This window comes from Neofelis nebulosa, chromosome 10, assembly GCF_028018385.1.
Source record: "Neofelis nebulosa isolate mNeoNeb1 chromosome 10, mNeoNeb1.pri, whole genome shotgun sequence".
Lineage (NCBI taxonomy): Eukaryota > Metazoa > Chordata > Mammalia > Carnivora > Felidae > Neofelis > Neofelis nebulosa.
This window is the reverse complement of record NC_080791.1, coordinates 93,291,143-93,315,890: the sequence shown is the minus strand read 5'-3', so window position 1 is coordinate 93,315,890 and position 24,748 is coordinate 93,291,143. Positions and strand designations below refer to the sequence as shown.

General features: G+C 38.2%; 1 protein-coding gene across 12 annotated transcripts in view; it reads left to right on the top strand.

Moving 5' to 3' along the window:
- The window catches only part of LRRC4C (leucine rich repeat containing 4C), a 1,203,118-nt gene that overhangs the window by 1,071,142 nt on the left and 107,228 nt on the right, over positions 1–24,748 (top strand). The window contains exon 1 of one of the 12 annotated variants that reach the window (XM_058688700.1): positions 17,142–17,229. The exons of the other annotated variants lie outside the window; for them this stretch is intronic. The gene's annotated coding sequence lies outside the window, so the exon portion shown is untranslated. Of the gene's footprint in view, positions 1–17,141; positions 17,230–24,748 lie in introns of those variants that run through there. 12 annotated transcript variants of the gene reach the window in all.

The window sequence follows — 24,748 nt, the reverse complement described above, 5'->3', positions numbered from 1 at the left end:
AAGCAACGGATAGAATGTAGCTGTTAATTATTTTCTTCGCTGTCGTCTTCATGTGGACTTGGTTGATAACCATTCCATCATTCCTTACTCTGATATATTTGTTGCTGGGTGCATTGGTTTGTTGATGCAGAGAAATTCAGCTGCAGCAAGGGAATACTACCTCTTGGCTTATGCTTCATCCATTATAGTGGGAGATGGACAGAGGGTTTTAAGCAAAGAATAGTTTGAAGAGTACAGGATTTTTCACTCTTCCCACTCAGACCAGATTTAGGTTAGAGTCAAATGTACTTGGAGGCTTAATAAAAGATAAGTTTAAACATTCATGGTAGAAGGAAAAAGGTGCTGAGATTTTTGTTATTTCCCATATATGGTTAGCAACTTAACTGGTCACAAAATATGATTGAATATGTTCTCTATAAGTAGCCTTTTTGCTAGAGCCTGCAAGTGATATAATGAAAATATAGGAATTGTTTCTAAGGATCTTAAATTCTAGTTGGTGAAAAAAGGCTACACACATGAAATAAATTAGATATATTACTGCAATGTACATATACACATTGCTGCAACTGGATAGTGTAAATAATTATCACTCCCCAAATGCATGCAAGAAAATTGAGAAACAAACATTAGTTGAAAGAATTGGGGAGTTTTAGGCAGAAATTATTTATTTTTATTTTTTTAATGTTTATTTATTTTTGAGAGAGACAGAATGCAAGCTGGGGAGGGGCAAAGAGAGAGGGAGACAGAGAATCTGAAGCAGGCTCCAGGCTCTGAGCTGTCAGCACAGAGCCCAATGCGGGACTCAAACTCACGAACTGTGAGATCATGACTTGAGCCGAAGTGGGACCTTTAACTGACTGAGCCACCCAGGCGCCCCAGGCAGAAATTGTTTTTGAGTTGGATTTTTCATTTCTAAACGTCAGAGCTATGGATGAAGCAAGTTTGTACAAGTATCTGAGCACTCAGACGGGGTCCAAATCCAGAGGACCAACAGTTGGGTACATCACTATAAAAGGTCCCCCTCACTATAATTGGAGACAGAGATGAAAAAGTCAGGTAGGGACTCTGAAGCATGATACAAATGAGTCACAGTGCTAAATTTTGCTACTTTTAGGAGGCTGGTACATTACTGTAATATTTAACTATTCAGAGTAACTCGCATGGTATTCCAGAATTCTTGAAGGGCTAATGGTCTTACAGGACCATTTACTCTGTTGATGTTCTACCACAGCCTAGTGTAGGCTTTGATAATAGTTATCTCTCCTGGCTTTTTAAAAAATAAGGAAATTTATTTCCACACAGCATGGGACATACAGAGGAAGAGTGCTTCTGGTTTATCTCAGTGGTTCAACAGCAGCGTCAAGGACAAACATCTTTCTATCATTTTGCTCTCCTATTGTCTGCTTGTCACTTTTGTCTTTAGTCAAACTCCCCCTGTGGTCACAAGAGATTACAACAGTGATCAGCATCGCATCTTGACATGAGTGAGCCCAAGACAGAACTGATGTCTTCCTTGAGTGTTTTAAGAGTAAGGAAAACTTTCTCAGAAATCTCCACTAAGTCTGCCTTTATTGTATTTCCAAGCCAATCACTAGCAGAGAAAATGAAACACCAATAATTGTCTCAGATGAGTCAGGACCCACTCTTTGAGGTTGCCTTGAGAGCTGCATGCAGGGATAGATACCTGAATAAAATTGGGGTTTGCTTAGGAAACTGGAAAGAATGGGGATGTGAATACATGTGTTTTGGCATCACCAGTATCTGTTATACTTGACATATGGTAGAATGCTCTTATGTTCTTATTTTAATGAAAAAAATAAAAGAGGGAGGGAGGGAAGGGAGGAAAGAAAGAAGGATGGAAGAAAAGAAGGAAGGAAAACACTGTGTGTTGTGTTTTATTTAGTCTTTACTATGGAGCCAGTAGCATTTTTCTGATGTATTTCTGTCAATTCCAGGTAGAGCACAATAAACATATTGTTGAGCCAGACATTCAGATCATATTGTCAGAAACTGATTAGAATTGGGTGGCCACTGCTTTTTTCTTGGCAAGGGGCCAATTCATTGCAGTAATGTATTAAATAGTCCTTCAAAAAAGAAGAGCCAAAAAACAATGTCCTTTGGAACTAACACTCTTAAACAGTATCCAAATTAATGGAAAGTGCCTGCACTAATAAAATAAAACATCAGGGCTTTGGCAGGAGGTGATTGGCAGAAACACCCGATGGCTTGATACATCTGTCTCCTGAAGACCTAAATGAATTCTTCCTTGCAAAAGAGAATGAATAACTGTGGCTGAAGCTAAAGCCTGGTCTGAAGAAAATGACTTCCTGCCTTCTGCCAGAGCACCTAGGACCACATTGCTCAACCTGATATCTTTGTGCCTACTGAATTACTGTAAAGATAAGAAAGATTCTCCATCTGCAGTTGGGAATATTATGCCATTTCGTGTTTAGTCAGATAATATATGATGAAGGGGTATTCTGTCTCCCTTCCTGATTTGTAAGGATTTAGGAACTTTGGTAGTATAATTAGTGAGTTGATTTATAAATGTCTTTATTTGCTTATTTGTTCATTGATCCATTCATGCACACATTCATGTAAGTGCTTAAGAGTGTTGGTTTTTTTCCAGGCATAGCTTTGTGCTGAGCATGTCAAGGTCTGCAGAGGCCGGGGTCTTACATTTGGATCCTGTGTGTAGAGCAGTGAAGGAAGTAAAGGGAACTATGCCATGCACTCTACTATGATGTTCCCTACACAATTCATTTCCAAGACTCCTCACAACCCTGTAGGACCTTTATCATTACCTCCAGTTCCAAGAATAGAAAATGGAGGCTTAGACATTAAGTAATTTGTTCAGTGTGACTCTAATTATTGGTGGTGATCCTAGCTTTGATCTCACACTTATGTTATTCAAAAGCTGAGACCTTCACCCCCCTTCCATGAATCAGATTGTTTTTTACCCTAATTACAAATTTACCCTGATCTGTAGATACCCAGATAGCTTTACTAACAATTCTGTATTGTTAGTTCTCAGACTTGGCTATCCAGAATGTGTGAGTGAATCCAAGCCAATCCAACATAACTAAAACAATAATGCATCCCAAAGCTGAAGTCGACCAGTGGTAGTACTAGGAACTGATGTATTCAAGAATTTAGAATTATGCCTATGGAATGAATAATTGGACTCTGAGTAAGAGCTTTGAACTTTCCTAGAAGTAAAATATAGATGTTTGATGTATCAGTAATGTAATACCTAATTGGCTTTCTATGGAACATTTTGGCTTCCCTCTAAAGACTGAGTTGTCTTTCGTATAAGTGAAATGGACAGACAAATGGCCTTGGCATAAATGAGATTTTACCAAAATGTTTCACATTTGTGTAGCAAATGATTCTGCATCAAGTGCCTTCGAACCTAAGACTAGAATAACTCAGCAACAAGCATGGGACCCATTGCATTCCTCCTACTGTGTGAGCGTGTGGATTGAGATTCAGAGAGGCCAACTAGCCTGTACAAAGTCACACAGCCCAAGAGCAGATACATTGAGTTTTTTGTCCCTTTGCCTAAACACCCTGTGGGTTAGCCTTATGGGGCTGAAAAAAGTTTACTTTGCATGTTAAAAAAAATAGCTGTCCCAGAGGTCGTACATAATGTTTGGGTGGTTTTCACGTATTTAGATTATGGGGACAGATACATCAGAGAACTGAGCATTTGTCCCCCTTGCTATGTTAATACTTCAGACCAATCGCTGAAATTATCATGGAAGTTTCTAGAAATTCCCAGTGTTTCTCAGATATATCAGGCCTGCTCCGTACTCAGGGTTTTTGTACTTGCTGTCCATCACCTGAGTTCTAGAGAAGGAACCCTTATGGCACCAAAGAGTGCTCAAATCTCACCTTTATCAGGGAGATCATTGCTCGACCACTGATGTAAAAGTACAGCCCTATCTTCATGCTTCCTAGCTTTGCTCCTTGCTTAGTTTTGTTCAAACACTCATCATCACCTTAGATGTAATAGAGTGTACTCATTGTTTCAATTCCCATCTCCTCCTCTAGAATGTAAGCTCCAAGAGGAAAGGTTTTGTTTGTTTTATTCACTGTTGCATCCTCAGTTCTGAGAAGATGCTATTTGGTAGGCATTCAGCGAATATCGTTGAGCAGTTAATTAAAATATGCATTCACATGCACACACACACACATATAATTTTATGATATGTATTGTGCTTTTAAAAAAAGAAAGTAGGGGCGCCTGGGTGGCTCAGTCGGTTAAGCGGCCGACTTCGGCTCAGGTCACGATCTCGTGGTCCGTGAGTTCAAGCCCCGCGTCGGGCTCTGTGCTGACAGCTCAGAGCCTGGAGCCTGTTTCGGATTCTGTGTCTCCCTCTCTCTGACCCTCCCCCGTTCATGCTCTGTCTCTCTCTGTCTCAAAAATAAATAAAAACGTTAAAAAAAATTAAAAAAAAAAAAAAGAAAGTATAGGAAAACCTAAAAGTGATCTATCACAATAGCAGTACAATTATGAAACATCGTTTTGTGATTTCCTTTACTGGTCTCGACCGTATGGATTGTCAAGGTCATCTTCAGAGAAGCGTAGAAGTGAGTTGCAGTTTCCCAAACCTTCCTGTCCAGCCTTTCCACTCTGTTTACTCCCCTTACTCCACTTCATTCAGACCTTCAGTGCCCTTGTGTTCTCTAGCATCTTTCAAAGTCAACTTCCCTGCCCATATTTTAACTAAAGTGTAAACAACTAACATCGTTGTATGTTATCAGTCCTATCATCCTTTCAGTAGGAGTTAGGATGAAAAGCTGAGATTCATTCTTGGCAGTGTGTGGTTTTATTTGGTTCAGCAGTGTGCGGCTTTGCCAGTCTGGCGTCATTGACACTCATATTTGGTAACACAACCATAACCCAACTGTCACCTGCAAGGAGACAGGGAAGATCAGAAAAGATTGGTGCCTGGAATTAAGCTTGCTGACCAGATAGCTATTTTCTCTATCTACCTTAGAGATTCGATGAAGAGAGATTGAATTCATTTCTCAGGATTAACACAGGGGGAAAGGACATGCTTTATTACTGTAACAAGTTATACAGTGGGAGTAACATCATTATAATGGAAAGGGCTCCTCAAAATAACACTATTATATGTTAAGCACTTTATAGGTATTAACTCATTTAATTCTTAAAATATCTCAATGTTTTCCCATTTTAAAGTCGACAATCAGAGATGGAGAAGGGTTAAGTGACTCACACAAGGTCCCTCAGTTGAATTTGAACCCAAGGCAATGGGTAGCTCCTGGGCTATAGTGCATGTTCATGGTTAGGTTTACTAATCCGTAAATCAGTTTATGTCTCTCACATCGCTGACCAAGAATAAACCATGTTCACCCTAATCCTTTGAAGAGAAGTAAGAACAGGATAACACAGGAATTCATATACCCTGGTAATTTCATCTGATCATTGTGGGTATTTTTAGGGATGGTTACTGTCATCCTCGTTTTGTATGTAAAATGATGGAGACTTACAGAGATTGAGTAGCATGTCTTATGTCCCTCAGCTAGAAATATCTAGGAAGCGAAACAAGATTTATGTGATTCTACACAGCCTCTGCATACCAACCTGCCTTTTTGCTCGGTATTTAGTCAGAAACACCACGGAAACAAGCAAACAAACAATAGGAGATTGTTTTTGGTAGTGTTCTGGGATGCCTCTGGTTTCCAAGAATACCATTATAAAGTCAAACATATTCCAGACAGTAAAATCTTTTACAACTCCTCTTGAATTCCCTAGTCCAGAAGTAGCCTTAGCTATTTGAACATAAAAGTATACACTGAGAATCTAGATGAATGATAACGTTGGAATTAAGCATAGATGCTTTTGCAGCCCCAATGAAAATATTTAGGAATTGCTACTATCTGGATAAATGCCAAGGAACATTTTATACATTTGAGGATTGAGAGAAATTTCTTCTGATACAAAATTATTTTCTGTACAGTCACAGACATCCCTAAAATTTCACCCAGGCATCATTAAAGTATTTGTGCCAACACTTCATTTAGTGGCAAAGAGAGAGACACTTAAATCCTGGGAAGATGAGTCTAAAGTCTTCTATTTGTCAAAAAGAAAATATTTATGTTTGGTGCAGTGATATGTCTATATGAAAGTGCTTTGACAAAACATTATTTATGAGTAAACATAAAACATGCTGTATATTTTAATATATGAATTACATAAAGCTTTTGATTGCTTTATTTTCATTTCTCATACATTTTCTACTGCAACAATATAGGAGTTTTCCATTTTGTGTATTAAAGGTCATAGGGACAAGTAAAATTGATCCCAAGCCCACATTTATAAGCTGGGCCATTTTATCTTTGCCATCCTGTGGGCTTCAAACCATCTCTGCTCTGCACAGAAACCCTGAATGAAAGCAAAATGTAGTAAATATTTTCAGGAAGGCCTTTTTATTTTTTGTCTCCTCTTAGAAGGCTAAATCAATACTTGACCTTTTCACACCCCTATCAGAATAAAATGGACTCTTTCTGCACTGACTTGGAATTCTAAAATGTGTGGTAAGATCCATTTGTCTTGAAAGCCATCTGTTCCTTGGGGTACTGTATGAATGTGTGTGTGTGTGTGTGTGTGTGCGTGTGCGTGTGTGTGTGTGTGTGTGTGTGTATGAAATTGCTTGGTTGCTAGATGTGAATAATGTTTTGTGGGTTACACAATGCTTTCACCTGTAATATTTAATTTGTCCTCTGATTCTGTGAAATAGACAGGATGGAGGGTTGGATTGATGAATGAATAGATGATAGATAGGTATAGATAGATAGACAGATAGATAGAGAGATAGAGAGATATAGAAGATAATAAGTTGACAATAAGTATAAGTGAGTCACTGACGCCCAGTGAAGCTGTGTTCATGTAGCTGGTTAGAAGGGACCAAATGAAACTTGAAAAGTGGCCTTCCAAGATGCATCTACAGTATAGGGGCCCAGGTGAGCATGTGGTCTGTTCTATCACAGCACAAAATGCTGCAGCAAGAATAGCAGAAAATGACATTTGTCAAGGCATTCTAAAGAGCAAAATCCGTGTGAGGAATGATGTAAGCTCTTTTAAATTAAAGTAACTTATTGGAGCCCAGGTTCTTTAAACTGAAACCAGAGAACAGGAAACCCACTGGTGTAAAATGAGGAGGTGAAAGTATTGTTTCTTTGTTTGTTTCTTATCTCAGGAATGCAGGCCCCTCAACCTCAGAATCAAACTGTTCCAAAAGTGCATGTTCCTTCGCATTTTGGTGACTTTTACTTTCCTTTCTGCATGCCTGTAGGGCTGAGGACAGTCCGGGGGTGAGGGAGTAAAGATTGTAGAAATATCCACGGTTATAAGTTTGAATCTGCATGTGGGTGGTATTTGCGGAGGAGTGGGTGCAAAAAGAACTACTGTGTACTCTGAGGTGCTTGCTATTTGTACCTGAGAAGGATCACGGGGTGAATTTTGGTCCACTTCCTGAGTAGTTAAATGACATCACACGATTTTTTTATTGTCTTGGTATTTAATAACTTCCTCTTTATAGGAGCAAGAATAATCACCATCTCATAGTATTGTAATGAAAAGTATAATTCATGTATCTAAAACCAAAAAGAGGCAACCAATAAAACGTGGCAACTGAAAATATGGTCTTGCATAATTTCTCTGAGATCATGCGTATTTGTGCTGAGTGACCACCTTTCTGACTGCTCAGGAGGGGCTGGTCTTGTTTTTGCAATTCTTTCTTGCAAAAATTATCAACTTGCCAAATGCACCTGCTGCTGCTTACAGTCTACCAGTGAGGATAACAGAGAATAACAGACTCTGCAGATGTGCTACTAAGAGAAAAGACAAATATATCTCACTTTTAGAAATTTTTAAAAATATTTATTTATTTTTGAGAAAGAGAGACAGAGAGAGACAGAGCATAAGTAGAGGAGGGGCAGAGAGAGAGGGAGACACAGAAGCCAAAGCAGGCTCCAGGCTCTGAGCTGTCAGCATAAAGCCCTAAACAGGGCTCACAACCACGAACCCTGAGATCATAACATGAGCCGAAGTCGTTGCTTAACCAACTGAGCCACCCAGGAGCCCCTCACTTCTAGAACTTTAATAGCAACCTCAGCTCAGGAAAAAAATGAAGATATCCCAGGGCTTCCCTATTCCGAGGTGAGAAAAAATCTTTCATCATAAATTGATATTAAGATAGTACTGGTTCTGCATTTCAGGCCAAATAAATGGTTAACTAGTCCACAGAAATAAACAAAGTGAGATGACTTTAAATTGTTCTGCACCAAATTGGGAAGAGATGAATATCTTATCAGGAAGAAAGGCAATATCGTACTGTCTGCACTTCTTTATTTAATCAGGTCCCTCTAATTTTGAAATTTCAAAATAAGCATCACTTTTATCATGAATGAGTCTTTCAGGGGAAAAAAAAACCCTAGCAATTGGCTGCATATTGTATTGAACAAAGCATGTTAGGTATGATGTATTTAGAAATATCAGATTACATATATCCAGTTTTCTGAACGTAGTTTTCTATGAAAAGTTATTATGTGTATGGGTGTATACACGCATTTATATAATATATTTCATATATATAATTATATGTAATGCATATATGATTTTTTGATTTCTTACATATATAGAGAAAAGTATTTTTTTCTTTTTAAATTTTCTTTCGTTAATGTTTATTTTTGAGAGAGACAGAGCATTAGTGGGAGAGGGGCAGAGAGAGAGGGAAACACAAAATCTGAAGCAGGCTCCAGTCTCTGAGCTGTCAGCACAGAGCCTGATGCATGCCTCAAACCCACAAACCATGAGATCATGACCTGACCCAAAACCAAGACTCAGACGCTTAAGTGACAAAGCCACCCAGGTTCCCAAGAAGTATTTTCTCTACTTTGACATCCAATGACTTTTGATCTCATTTTCCTTGAATCTAGAGTTTAATTTAGCAGTCGTGTTTGTTTCACTTTTGAACAAAGTATGGATTTAATGCATTTTATAATGCAGTATGTAGTTATTGGGAAATGAGAGTAATTTCATTAAAACCAACAGATTTTAATTAACCATTTGCCATGGGCCTGATATTCCCATGTGTATAGGATAAAAAAAGCACAGTCACTACTCATGTGGTCCCCATGATCTAAAGTTGAGTTGTTAACTGGGGGTGATACTGCCCTCCCCTAAGGGGAAATTTGACACTATCTAGAGACACATTTGATCTCAATCGAATATTTGTCACAATCAAAGGGGAGCTGCTACTGGCATCCAGTGGGTAGAGACCGGGAATACTGCTGAACATCCTATGATTCACAGGGCATTAAATGATAGCTATATTGCTCCGAAAGCCATTAGTAATGAGGTTGAAAAACCTGGTCTGTAGAATGAGAAATATGTGATGCACTGTGATAGGCACTATTTTGGGGACATGAATAAAATGTTGGGGGAAACTCAAAGGAAAGATAACTAGGGGTAGGAAGGTGATGAAGAAAGCTTTGTGGAGGAGGTGACCTTGGGGCTTGGCCCAGAAGAATGAAGGATGGTTTGTTTTGCTAAGGAAGGATGGAAAAGCAGAGAGCATTCTGGGTAGGGGTGCAAAGAGGAGTGAATCATAGGAAGCTAACTTCCCATAAAACTTTCACTCTACATAGTTACCACTGAGGTTGACTTCAATTCATGGTTATAAACAAATCAGGCTACTAACAGAACTCTGTGTGAGAGGTATTTATCGTTGTTGTTGTGTGTGTGTTTGTGTGTGTGTGTGTGTGTGTGTGTGTGTGTGTGAATTTAAGCTTCATATGTAAAACTTCCTAAGAGAAAAGACCTAAAATAATTTTCCATTAGTGGGAGAAAGCTTTTCAGGCCCCCTGGCTTTAGCTTTTCCACAGTATAGTCAGTGTGTCTACAGGGTGGCTGCTAATTCTTCCTGTCTTCCAAGCCTTTCTAGAACTGGGGCTGAGGGAAAGGGCTTTACACAGCTTAGAACTGTTTGGGAGTTAACATGGCCCCTATATCTGGACAACAGAGAGTATTAAGGCCTTCAAAGAGCTCTCTGACAGAAAAAAAAAAAGACCAGAATATAAGTCAACCTTTCCTTAGTACAAATGGTACTATGCAGTGACCCAGTGTGAACTCGGGAATACTGTCTCAAGAACTTGCCCATCGTGTATCTTGCGATAAGTGATAGAATATTTTTTGTTTGTTTGTTTCCATAATCTTTTTAAAATTGGTGTAACGTCTTCTGTATCATAGGACTGTTTTGAAGACTAAATACCATGCATTTATAGCCTGATATGTAGTAGGCACTCAGTGTTAGTTCTTTTCACTTCCCCCGTTGTGGTCTGGCAACATGGGGATTTTGTTAAAGACCAGTCCTGTGTTTTGGGAGATGCCATAAGCAAGAGTCTCGCCCTTCTGGTTGGCAGAGAAGACATTGCAAAGGATAGTTTTATAGCAGGAAAATGCTAAGTGCTGAGGGCAGATAATGAGGTTGTTTGAGAAACATTCAATTAACAAAATGAAACAAGTATAGTGGATACTCAGTGGGTGCGCTGAAGATGTCTTCTGAAATGTTGATGCCGATGGCACACATGGTGATTACAAAAAGGTCCATATTTGAATTAGTATTAAAAAAAGAGACAGAGAAGAGGAAGATGGTATAGGATCGGTGGAGGTAAGGTTGAAAGGAAGCAAGATGAATTCAGGTCAAAAAAAAAAATGTAGCCTCTTGAGTGATTAAAAGAGAACTGTAAACTCCACCTAGGGGAATCTTGCCACTTCATCTGCTGCTGAGCCGTTGGTATTATTCTTTGCTTTTGTGTGTGAACATGCTCAGTTTCTCGACAAGTCATGGCAGAAATAGCAAACAAATTATTTTCGTTTTTTAAGTTTATTTATTTATTTAGAGAGAGAGAGGTGAAGGGGCAGAGAAAGAGGGAGAGAGAAAGAGAATCCCAAGCAGGTTCCACGCTGTCAGCATGGAGCCTGATGCAGGGCTCAATCCCGTGAATTATGATCATGACCTGAGTCAAAATCAAGAGTTAGATGTTTAACTGACAGAGCCACCTAGGTGCTCCACAAGTTACTTTTTCTGCTTCCTGTAAGTATTTATGCTTACAGGAAATAGAAATGCTATATCACATATATACCTTTTATTTTGAATGTTTATATTTTAGTTTGAAAAATCATTGAATAGTGAATTTTATCATGAAAGAATGATCTCCTTCAATAATCTAAAAAAGATGGAAATCGGGGTTCCCCGGATGGCTCAGTCAGTTAAGCACCAGCTCTTGATTTCAGCTCAGGTCATGGTCTCATGATTTGTGAGTTCAAGCCCCACATTGGGCTCTGCACTGGCAGTGAAGAGCCTGCTTGAGATTCTCTCTCTCTTCTCTACCCCTTCCCTGCTCACTCTCTGTCACTGTCTCTCAAAATAAATAAATACATATTTAAAAAATTAAAAATAGATGGGAATAAAAATGAGACTTCTCCTTATATCCCTTTATATAAGCAGTGTTTTGAAGATTCAAACTAGAATTATTAAAAAATCAGAGGACTTAGTTGTTCCTTTTAGTTAATATCTTTCCTCTGGTACAGATATTAGGAGTGAGGGAAACCACATGCTTCAGTTCATATTTGTCCCCTAGTAATAGGAGATGAGATGACTTTCATCTCAGTTAAGTTAGAAGAATGAATCTGTCATATATGTCACCTCATGGAAACATTTAAATGAAATACCAGTGTTATCATTTCCACATCCCTTAATCACCATGGAGATTAAGCACTAAATCAAAAGTCTCCAGAGTTAACCAAAAACAAAGTAATATTGAGTATTTGATGTCTGGAAATGTATGGACCAAACACTTTTTTAATGTTTACTTATTTTAAGAAAGAGACAGAGTGTGCATGCATGAGCAGGAGAGGGGTAGGGAGAGAGAGAGAGTCCCAAGCAAGACCCAGTGTGGGGCTCAAACTCATGAATTGTGAGATCATGACCTGAGATGAAATTAAAAGTCAGAAGCTTTACCGACTGAGCCATCCAGGGGCCCTGGACCAATTCTATTAATTTTTTCCCTACTTATTGGTTAAAAAGTAAAGGATTTCCTAAAAAGTAAAAGATTTCCTAGTTTCACAATCCATGTCAGGCATATGAGAATATAAGATAAATTAACAGTCTCCAAATACCCTTAAGTAAAATGAATGATAATAATATAATAATCAAAATAGGTAAAATAATAACATATATAAAAATAATATATCTGTATTGAACACTTAATGCCAAGCGCAGTGCTAAATAGTATTCTATTTAATACCAAAAACAACCCTCTAAAGACATGTTTTCCATATTCTACAAATGAAGAAAATAATCCAGAGAATAAATTAATAAGGTGACTGAACTCATGTAGCCAGAGAAGATAATGAAATCAATTTGATTATTCAAATCTGAGGTTTTATTTAAGGCAATAGATTGAAATGGGCTGGAATGGAATGAGGTAGCAGAAGACAGGATAGGATGGGGTGGGATAGGATAGAATAGAAAAGCTACTGTGTACCACGTTGCAAGGTTTGACTGGTAAAACTTCGTTTTCAGTTTTGAGAGAAGGAGAGAAAGAGCGAGAGGGAGAAACAGAAGCTTTGCACTGTTTCACTGCATAGTGGATTTCTCACTGGGAGATTCGATACAAAAACTAAAAATTTTGGAGCAACTACACTAAAGAATGTTCAGCCTCGCTCCAACCCCCATATTGCCATAATCCGAACAAAATAATTTTCTCATTTGTTGTGTTCCTGGTTGACTCTTGTAATATTTAAGGATCGGAAAGAATGCGTCTTCTGCAGTATTTCAGCCAAGCCCATTGGGTTACATATGGAGAAATAGAAGACCGAATAATAGATTGACACCCTAATGCAGAATGGCACAGTTAAATTAGTGGCATATTTGGGAGTGGAATATGGGTATCCTACTACTGTTAGATGTTGTTCTTTGCTTGGTTGCTTGCTTGCTTGCTTGCTTTTTCTCCCAGGAGTTGAGGATTAAATTAATAAAGCATCAGAAATAACAAGTTGTAGGTTGTCAACTCCTACTCATTGACTAGTATATCTATAACACACAGGGACCTCTCCTTTGCTATCAAATGACAGCAGTGACTATTTATTAAGTGCCTCTTTAGCAGATCATTGTATTTAGGTATAAGCTATGCCTTTTCTTATCTTGAGCTTCTAGTATAGATGAGGGGAAAAAAAGGTATTTATTTATAAGTAATGTAGTAACATGTAAAGACTAGGTTAAAAAAAAAAAAGATTTTTCAGGTGAAAGGTACAGACCATTACATCGCTCAGAAGAGGGAGAGGGCACTGTGACTTGGGTGACAATTAAGTCAAAGAAATGTGGAAGAGACGGCATTGAGTTTTCTTAGAGACTTAAGTGTGTCAGGATATGCCAAGATTGATAAAGACCTGATCAATTCTGAAATGCTTCCTGAGTTAATAGGTGAAAAATCAGGATTGTCACAAACAAAGCAACTGAAGAATAAAATGCTCAACTGCCAAATGACTCTTTAGGGGCCTGTCGATATTATAATGTAATTTTGTGCTAGTTGTTCATAAACTTTTAATTGGAGAAAAGTCTGTTTATGTAGTCATTCCAAAGAGCATTGTTAAGAAATTCAGGTGCAATGGAATATGCCAATGTTAATGGTAAATGTGAATAGTAATAATAAATTCTTTAAGTTAAAATTATCCCTCTTCTTTGGAGCCCACTCAGATTCTAAAGTCAGTCCACACTGAGCTTTTTCTTTTAAAGAAATCTCTTTAATACATAAATTGCTACATTACCCTCAGTACTTAACCAGTGTCCTGATGTTGTAAAACAAATGTTTTGTTTGTGCATCTCAGCTTCTTAGATTATAAATTTCTAGCTGGTCTTGGATTTTTCTAATCACATTCCCAGTTCTTTGCACATGCTACATGATAAATACAGATTTGATGATTGGTTAATAGATATAGGGTATTTTTTATATATGGCTAGGAAAATACTAAATTAACTCATCAAATTCTCTTGCTTTCTTATGGTATTAACTACATGCTACCAATTACTGTACCTCTGTACTCAGTACATCCTCAACTAGTTTTTAAGGGCTTGCAATAGGTAACAACTCTTACTTACACTGATCTCAGCACCCTATACCAAATGTAGTGCCTATTCATAGTAGATATTAAATTAATAATTGCCAAATGGAAATTGAATGAATTTTAAAACTAATAAGCACAATATCTATAGGAAGCCTACCACAGAATGGACACATGGAAAACTCTCAATAAACATGAAATGAACGAACGAATGAATCATGGATTCTAAGTTTTGCCACTAACTAGTTTTGTAACATGATGAAATCAGCTTCCCTTTTGGGGACTCAGTTTTTTTCATCAATAATATAAGGTGTTTGGATTTGAAGGCTAGCTTTATAACTACTTTAAAAATTCTAGGAAGGTACTTCAGGACTTCCTTGAAGAATGAAGTATTTTCTTACCCAATGATATGTATTTGAAGGCCTTAGTTTATGGGGGGGGGGGGGGCATAAGATACTTTTTTTAAAAAAGAGCCCCATTGCTAAAATTGCTTGAATAATATTAAAAAATAAAATTAAAGTATGGAAATTTGCCTTTTTAAACCAGTTGAGCACGTGCAATTTAAAAGTCCATCTTGCTATTATTCCAGAAGCCACATTCAAATGAATTTGATATTAATTTCATAGGAAAATTGAAGAAAACATTAATAAATTGCAAAGGCATGTAACAGTTCTTTCACCACAAAAAGAGAGAAATGTATGTTCATTTGTCATGCATACAACAAGCATCAAACAGTAATAATTTTTAACAGATTGAAATAAAATATTTCATTTTGTCTTTTCCTCACTCCATATTTTCTTGTTATTTAAGAGAGAAGCATGGTGAAAACATTTTTTGAGTTGCTTCTTTGATGAACTCTTGGGTGGTTTGGGTTTGATTCCCCCTCCCTGGAAAATTTATATTGGCAGGTTGGCAGGTAAAATCGTGTTGCTTTAATTGATCCATTGGAATGTAAAACTGGTTATTGACTGATACTTATTAGACTATAAAATCAAGATTATGGGCCTAAGAAATGCATCTGTGGCTTAGTAATAATTACAAGAATAATGGTAGTAACAATAACTAAGAGCTCTATTTATACTAGACACTAGGCTAACTCCTTTCCATATACAGTCTAACGTATTCCTTGTGACAATCCTGTATGATAGGTTCCATTACTACTGGAGAAGGAAATGAGTACTTTTCCAAAGGTTAATACTTAGTATGTGGTAAGTCATGATTCAGTGAACTTAGAGTTTACTGGAAATGAAGATGAAAGGACACACATAGATTTCACACAAGATAGAATGAGTGCTATAGGAGAGGCACATACAAAGTATCATTATCTAAGATTGTTCACCTATCTTTTGATTCATTCATGTATTTGTACAGCTATACTCCCAGTGTTCATATACTCCCCATGTACTTTTACCCAGAATTCTAGAGCTGGCAGATCCTTGGTTCACTGCTTCCATCCATTGCCGGAATCCCTTTCTACACCATCCCTGGGATCTTGGTCACAGAACCCTGTTGCTGAGTACCTTTAGGGATAAACACGCTCCCTATAGGCAGGTGTATCTGCTGCTCAGGTTGCATAGATGGGAGTTGAGCTACACTTGGTTTCCCTGTACCTTCCAATCTTGGTTTTTCCCATTATAGCCAGTTAACAGTTTAGGATCATCCTTTTACAACAAGCTTACACTGTCGGAGGCCATTGTTTGGCTCCATCCCATCTCTACATGTCTTTTTTTCATAGTTAATATTGCAGTGTTTCTGTGAAGTTAAAACTACGTAATCATGTAACTTGTTTAGAAGAGTGCACAATGCATAATAAGCAATCTGTAAAGAATAGATGATAATAATGCTAATAATAACATAATTGTTATTTATTGGATTAGGCATAGTTTATAGAATTCTTCCTCTCCTGGTTGGCCACATTTTGTATAAAATGATTTAGATATAGATGCCAGCTTTCCTTAAATATGTTACTGTTAATAGGACACAGGGTTTCAGGTTCACTTGTGTATATCATTAAAATGAGCCCAATAAATTAAACTCAGGTTTAATGATTGACTTAATTGGTAGGGATATTGGCAATGCCCATTCTTGCATACATAATTCCTGGGTTCTGCTTCGTGGAGTCGTTATATTTAAATACCCTTTTAAAAACCTAAACCACTGCCTGGCTGTGTGATTGCCCCATAGAAAATAGCAATAATGAAAAGAATAAAAAGAGAAAGGTGGAAACTCACTTGAACAAAATAGAAGCCATTTCAAAGATACAATCCTACATAAGAATGAGGGAAGGGAAATAAATACATGTACCTAAAGTATGACCAATGATCATGCAGCTCCTCCATTCAAAGGCTTAACCTACTTTTTTTTTAATTAAGCATACCAACTCTTTGTTTCTAACAGAATAAAATTGTAATAAAACAAAAAGTTTTCACTACAGACCAAAGCCAGACAGCTGCTTAAAAGATGACAAAATGTGCAGCTCCCTGGAGCCTAAAGTCTCTTTTAAGGTTGATTATGAGTGACGCGTCCAGGCGGGGAGTCTTCCAGGAGGAAATACATCTTTGTCTGGGGTTAGGTCAAGGGCTAGACTCCCAGGGCTCTAGTGAACCTTGAGGAGAAATCTCTGAGGCAGAGCCCAGACAGATGAAGTCACTAGATCCTCAGAAGGGGGAGGAGAAGATAAAACCTCACCCTGGACTGATTTTCAGTTGCAAGACTTTTCTGGCAAAGGATATGCCCAAACTTGTTCTCTCCTGGTTTGCCTACTGTTCGTGGGCACCCATGCAACCCATGTGGTTCTAAAGTCTGAAGTTGAGATACAATACCAAGAAATGGTAACATCAGTGGCCCCCCCAGTGCCATTTAAATATCTTTTCATATTCTTGTATGTTGCTTTTGAAGGGTGCATATTCTAGGATGTGGCCTTGTAGAAAAATGTCTTTTTCAGGCTATATGGAATCTTAACATCATCTAGTCCAATCATGTCATTTTGCAGATGAGGAAACAGGCTGAGAGAGAGGGGACTTGCCCAGAGTTACTCAGCTAGTCAGTAACAGACAACAGTGGAGCTTGGGGTAAGTTGTGTGGCCTCTTCGGGCCTCTCAGTGAATCTATAAATTGGAAATGAAGGATAGGTCTATGTGATCTCTCTAAAATTCCTTCTTATTGTAACATTCTACTTATGTTTAATTTTAGATTTCTAACTTCCAGTGTGATTTCCATTTTGTAATAATCAAGAGCCTCTTATAAAAATGATGATAAATATATGCCTAAATGTCAGTGTTCAAGAATTTGGATGAAGGCTAAAGTCTGGTTAATAATTTCATATTATGTACAGATACTTATCTCTGTACGTGGCATAGATTTGGACTAAAGATTTTGAAAGTGCACCTGGCTTTGAATATGGTTGGTAATTTACTATATTATATCCTAAGACTACAGACAACTTCTTAATTAAACTATAGGAAATGTTTCTTTATTGCTATTGCCTTATGTTGTTTTACTCATTGCTGGAAATTTCGAGTCACATCAATGAGTAGGGTTGCTCAGGAAGTCCTGCCATTATAGGTTAGAAATGCCCAAGTTGGTTTGGGTTCATTGAAAACTCCATTGCTTATAAGCAATAATTGGATCTTTTTTTTTTCCCTCTCATTTCTTCAGTATGCACAGTTTCAATAAAATGACAGCAAATCCATTATGTAATGGAAGCTATAAAAGCTTTCATCAAGAGTGTGCATGTTTACTGTCTGTTTAGGATAGTCTGGGTTACGGGAGTGGCAAGGGCAAAAGATTCAAGATTAAGATCCACCTGGTGTTTCAAGTCCTTGGCTCCATGGACTTCGGCAGGGGGTTGTGAGGGTAATGGGAGGAGCAAGAAATTAATGTCCTCTTTTTTTTGTCTGTTTCCCCTAAGGTCCCCATCAAGTACAAGTCTTTCCAAACTCTGTGGGATACTTTAAATATCCATTTTCCCCTGTTGAATATGTGGATTCAATTCATTTTTAAAGTACGATTTATAATGCAGAGAATTTTGAGGGTAGGGAGTTCATTGGTTACAGGGGAAGCATCTTTACAACATTGGCATGCAAGTCAGACATTTATTACTAAGATGACATTTGACAAGTTATGCGTGATGGTGTTTACAGAGATATCAAAGGGATGAAATGGAATAAAGTATATGAAAGAAATGTGTACAATCGAAAGTATGAAAAATTCTTTGTGTTTTCTTATACTGCATATTAAAGGAAATGGACAGGTGTATAGAAAAGAGTGAGGGGTAGAGAAGGAGAGAGTGTGAGAAGAAAATATTTTACTTTTACAATCAAATCATGGTTTAGAGCAGAGACCACTATGATGCAGGTGAAATATTGCTGCTGGAATATTGGATGTCCATGCTTCTTAAAATATTATGTACATTTGAGTCACTTGGGCATATTGTTAAAATGCGCATTCTGACTCATTAGATCTGAGATGAGGTCTGAAAGTCTGAATTTCTAAAAAGCTTCCAGATGCTGCTGATGCTGCTGGTCCCAGCACTCTGAGTAGCAAGGTTCTATGCCATCAGAGTCATAGGTGTAACCAAAAGTCAACTAAGTATTTTACTAGAAATCAAATTGTTTACATATTTTGGGGGATTTATATATCAAGGGAATACCATCCAGCCTGGCTAATGATGTGCCTCCTCCTTGCCACACAAGAAAAGAGCCTTCAGCCCTTTCTGGTTTTATTATTAAGTGTTGGGAAAGCACTCTGCTTCTACTGGTTGGGGCTTCTGGCTGAAAGACAGTAGCAAGATAAGGGTTTTATATACAGAACAGTTAGCAATAAAGAAGATCGAGGGAACCAACACATTACGAAGGCCGTTGACTTGCTTTTGGTTTCTTTACCGGGTTGTATCTAGTGGAGGTCATTGGGTCTTGCCATAGGAATTCTGGATATGTGATTGGTTGTCTGAAATCTCATTTTTGCCCTGGCACATTGCATATTTACATTGTCTTATATCACTCATTTCCCTAACAGAAGTATGAACAGGGAGAAAGCATGTAAGATGTTTCCCTCTTTTTATTTTTTAAATTCAGTTCCACACACATTGACGGAGAACTAGGTTACACAGTGGTGAGCTAGGCTCTGAGAGGGGGCCTGAGGATCAGGAAAGGGATCCCGGGTATTGTCAGTTCACATTTAGACATTATTCATAGGCATAATAAATAAGCAAATACAAGGCAGTTTGAATTTAAGGAAAAATATGAGCTCTGCTAAGAACACGATGAAATTTGAAAAAAAAAAAAAGAGGCAACAGTGATGCTGGGGAGGGAATTCAGAAGACATTGTAAAGGAGGAAGAATTGAGATCATGGTCACTTGCGCATAGAGGCCAGAAATCAGTTTGAGGCAAAGTCTTTGTCATATTGTAGGTATGTAAGTGGAGAGCAAAAGCAGAGACATAGGTCAGTATAATTCAACTAACACAGTGCTAAGATTGTGTTTGGATGTCCTTCTTTGGAATTCAGGCTAAAGCCTAGAGCTTATGTGGGATTGTTGGAGGTGAGGGAAGCCAGGTCCGGTAGTGTTTTAGCTGGTGTTTCTCTCAAATTTCAGTTTTTTCCTACTGGGTGTAGTTCTCTAGAATCTGCAGGAGAAAAGATCACCTTTTATATAAACACCTCTCCTTGGCAATCAAAACACAACACTTTAGAAGATACATGAATCAGGGATGGGCGAGAGAGAAATGATTCCAAATTGCCTAAAAATATATTCCGTGGGGCACCTGGGTGGCTCAGTGGTTGAACGACCCACTCTTGGCTCAGGTCATGATCTCGTGATTGGTGACATTGAGCCCCACGTCGGGCTCCAAGCTGACAGCACGAAGCCTGCTAAAGATCCTCTCTCTCTCCTCTCTCTGCCTCTCTCTCTTTTTCTGTCTCTCTCTCTCTAAAAATAAACAAACATTTAAAAATATATATATATTTCCATGATTCATTGACTCATTAGGTGCTTCCTCTTTACAACTCTGACACTCAGATGTGTTAAAGATGCTCTCTGCTCTAATTTATGTGAATTTAAATTTCTCTTTAAGTGAATTTTTGCCCTGATAGTTACTTTGGAGTATTATTGGTTGATAATAAAGAGTCTTTCATATCTCTTTTTTTGATATGCTGGTGCTTAGCTATTTCAAAAAAAGTGACTTTACAACCAATTTCTGAATCCTAATTGCCCTGGCTGGTGCCATTGCCTGGGTAGAATGGGGGATGTAAAGCTGGGATGTAAATCTTGGATCACTGTAGTCAATGTGGTCTGAGAATCCAGTGTAGATAGAGGGATAAAAACCAAAGAACGTTAACCATTATCAAATCCAGGGACAAGTGTGGGGCCAGAGTCAGGAGGTGAAATGAAGTCGTAATTCAAAGGTATTCAGGCACATATCAGTAAACAGTGTGGACCAGTGCCCACTCGAGGAATTACAGTGTGAGGTGTTTGTTCTTACTGGATATTCACTTGTTGGCTGAGACTGGCTTACAGGCACAAGGAAATATTCAAAAACACCATTTCATCTTCCTTATTATCCACCTTTTGAAGATACTCTCTTAAGAGCCCAGATGAACATGAAACTTCTGTAACAATATAAACTTCAGACTCTTCTGCATCCCAGTGGGCAAAGTGATATACCTCCCCCCAGTGTTGATTTGTTTTAAATTCATTTGAATTAATCAAAATCTAGAAAATATAGACAACAGAGACTCTAGGAGGCTCTAGTTTTATAAAACTCCATTTAGCTGTGGCTGCCAACAGGTCACTGCACCCTTTGTCGTTCATTCTGGCATTGCTTCCTCACCTTTGATGCCCCTGCTTGCCTGCTCAGGCCCGACTCCGGTGGTGTGGGATAGCGTTTTCATTCTTGTGGCCTCTGCTGTCAATTCCAAATTCCCAGTAATAAGCAAACTTCAAGGGCCTAGGTATTTCATACTGAGAGATGTTTTGAGAATCATCTAGCATTCACTGCCTTTGCTTTTCAGTTTAAACAACAAAGAAACAAATAATGCAAAACAAAAAACAAAATAAACCCAAAACCCCTAGGCATTGAAAGGAAATAAGGGGGAGGACCAAAGAGAGGGAGGTGAGAATAAGAAAAAGGGGCTGAAGAAATAAAACCAACATTTATTATGTGCTAAAATGTAGCAAACCCTGTGCTAGGTTCTTATTATGCAATGTGCTACTTGATTTTGCCATGACCTGGTGTTAAGGTCATCATTGGGCCCACTTTACCAGAGGGTCAAATAGAGCGTAAGAGAAAGTCTATTTAGAGGTCATAGTCCCGCAGATACTCCCCCGCAGAGTGAAGGGAGAACCTGGATCTCTCCTGCTTTCTAGAACCATGCCGAAAATGGCAGATGATAGTGGCTGCAAGGAAAGTGACATCCTTTTTTTGTCACAAAGTAGCTTAACTATGATATGATACGCCATTTAGATAAAAGGCAGAAGTGGGAAGAGGAAAAGTCACAGATCTGTTCCCTTCAACCAAATTACTCTCTTCATTCATTTTGAACCTAACATATAGGGACTACTTTATGGTGGTAATAATCTTTTTACATGAACATGACCTGTCTTTTCCTTAGTCAGCAATATGCAGTCATGCTGGGTAGTCCCTGAGCTGTATAACGGTTGATATATAGTCTCTACATGCTTAATATGCAGAAATTGATTTTTTAAATAAATCAAGATGACTGTTTTTTTTCCTTCATAAGCCATGTCTAGATTTAGATGTTTCTACTAAATGGTGATCTCAGCCCTGCATGCTGATTCTTTAAGGAGCTACATATTAAGCACTTACTAAATACTAGAAACCATGTTAGGAACTGTATTGGTCAGAATTGTCTAAACTCGCTGTGATAACAGATCAACCCTGAAATCTCGGTGGATTAACACGAGTTTATTGTTTGTGCATGCTGAGTCTACTGTGGGCCTCTTTTAACCCTCAAGTGATGTGTGAGAGGGTTGGTCTGCCTCTGTCTTATGGCTTTGCCTTCTGAACATGTGGCTTCCAGATTGCTATCACAGGGAGAAGCAAGCTGGAGATAGTTCAGGGCATTCCTCTGCCTTCCGCAGAAGTGACACACTTATATTCTATTTATAATCCATTTGTCAAAAGTCACCTGGCCCCACCTAACTCTGAGGGTGGAGGTGGTGAGGGAGCTGGGAAATAGAATCTTCTCTGTGTCTATAAAAGAAAGAATTAACAGATCCTGGTGAGTGCTGTCAATGATGTATCACAAGTTCTGAAATAACAAAGTTTACATATTTAAAGTTAACGCCTTCTATGGAAGCTAGGGAGACATATGAGAAAAATGAGAATTCCAGGGGAATATCGAGGGCTATATTACGATTTGGCAAAGCCTATAGCTCCTTGAGCCAACAACTGATGTTTTCGTTAGAGCATTTCTTTTTATCCATCTGAAACAATTGACTTAAGATTTAAAAGTTCCTTGTGTTGTGTTGTGTGTGTGTGTGTGTGTGTGTGTGTGTGTTAATGTTGTCTGCTTTGTTTTCTTAAATAAAGGTCAAAATGTGTTTAGAAACTAAGCCTGGGTCTTAGACTTTCTCTTCTTGAACCCGTGGCCTTATAGCAGTTATTTCACAGAAGGAAGCGAATTTTCTGTGCTGTGAGTCAGGAAGGCTGGAATGAATCTGTGCACCCTCATAGTTCTTTCTTTGCGGGGCACTTGTTCTTTATAGATGTCCCAATATTTATGACTGGCATGGCTGCATATCAAGACAGTTTTCTGGCATTCACCATACAAATAGCAAAGCATATGCAACTGCAGAGATCTAAACCTTCAGGAAAAATAAAATGGAAAAAAAAAAGCCGTAATAATGGGGCGCCTGGGTGGCGCAGTCGGTTAAGCGTCCGACTTCAGCCAGGTCACGATCTTGCGGTCCGTGAGTTCGAGCCCCGCGTCAGGCTCTGGGCCGATGGCTCGGAGCCTGGAGCCTGTTTCTGATTCTGTGTCTCCCTCTCTCTCTGCCCCTCCCCCGTTCATGCTCTGTCTCTCTCTGTCCCAAAAATAAATAAAAAACGTTGAAAAAAAAATTAAAAAAAAAAAAAAAAGCCGTAATAAGGCCATGCAGGTAAGTTTATGCTTGAGAGTATGAACATGGGTCTGGGCCAAAGAAGACGTGCTGCTAGAAAGTCTAGATGTTTTCTTTCTGTATTTAGTACATAGGTTTTTGTTAAAGCTCTTGTTCTTGTAAACAATCAGTGAAGGACTGAAAAATTGGTACCATGTCCATTTGTAAGGAATAGAAAAATAAAATTCTGCACCATTTTTTGAAAATTCTTCTTACGGTGAAAACAGTTTTCACCCTTTGTGGCTTATTTGTAAATTTAATATGTCTTACCCACAGAGTTAAGAATTTGAGCTTTCACTGTCAAGTATTTCCTCCCAACAATTTTTTCTTTACCTTGATTTTCAACTTCTTTGACTTTAAATTATATCCATAAAATGGATTTGCTTTGGCATGTAGACATAGGTTATGACCTCTAAATAAATATTTTCAGTGAATTTGGAAAGCAACTACAATGGCCTCAGAAATTTTGAAGATAAATTAGAAAGAGCCAACTATGAAAATAACACAAGTAATAGTAATGATGATGAGGATAGTGATGATTATATAATGTAATGATGAACATTAATTGGGCATTCATTATGATCCAAGCACTGACTGTTTTATAAGGATATGTTCACTTAACTTACGTATTTTTAAGGGGCTATTATTAACCTCACTCTAGGAAAGGGCTTAGAGAGATGTTAAATAAATTTCCCAATGTCACGTGACCAGAAGTTACTGGTTGACCTGCTTCAAGTTAACTGAGGCTTGTCCTGCTATAAAGTATCTCACTGGTTTCTAAATGTGTGGATAATCCACTAAACTGAAAGACAACCAAAGGAAACATCAGCATAAGTGTGTATTTTAACTTGCATAAAGAAAGTATGTTTTATCAAAAGTACCGTAGTCAGAAAGTTTGGAAATAGAGAGAAGGCAGGAGGAATATGTTCTGCTTTCATCCACGGGTATTCAAAGGAAGAATCTACTACCTAGTGTGGTGGCTCTTAATCAAGAGCAATTTTGTTTCCCCATCCAGAAAACATTTGACAAAACCTGAAGACCTTTATCTCCTCATGACTGGGAGAAAGGGTGCTCCTAGTATCTTGTGGATAGAAGCTAGGGCTGTACTGAACATCCTTCAATGCACTGGGCAGCCATGTTGTCCAGCTTCTTGTTGACCAAAATGTTAATAGGACCAAGGTTGATCTTGTGTAAAAGTATATTCTTATATAGGGAAACTTGTGTAATTAAGGGCTCAGTCTTTGGAGTCAGTGTACTTGATGTTCAGTTCTCGCTCTACAGTTTGACTTTGGGAGTTCAGCTCTCCAGGTTTTAATTTTAGTTACTTATATGCTGGAAAGAAATATTCTTACCCTACAAGATTGTTCTGAAGATTAAATGAGAGCATGTATACACAGTGAGTAAGTAGCATAGTCCCTGGCTTTCATAGATGATCCATAATGTTAGGTGAGAAAATGATAAACTGGTTAAA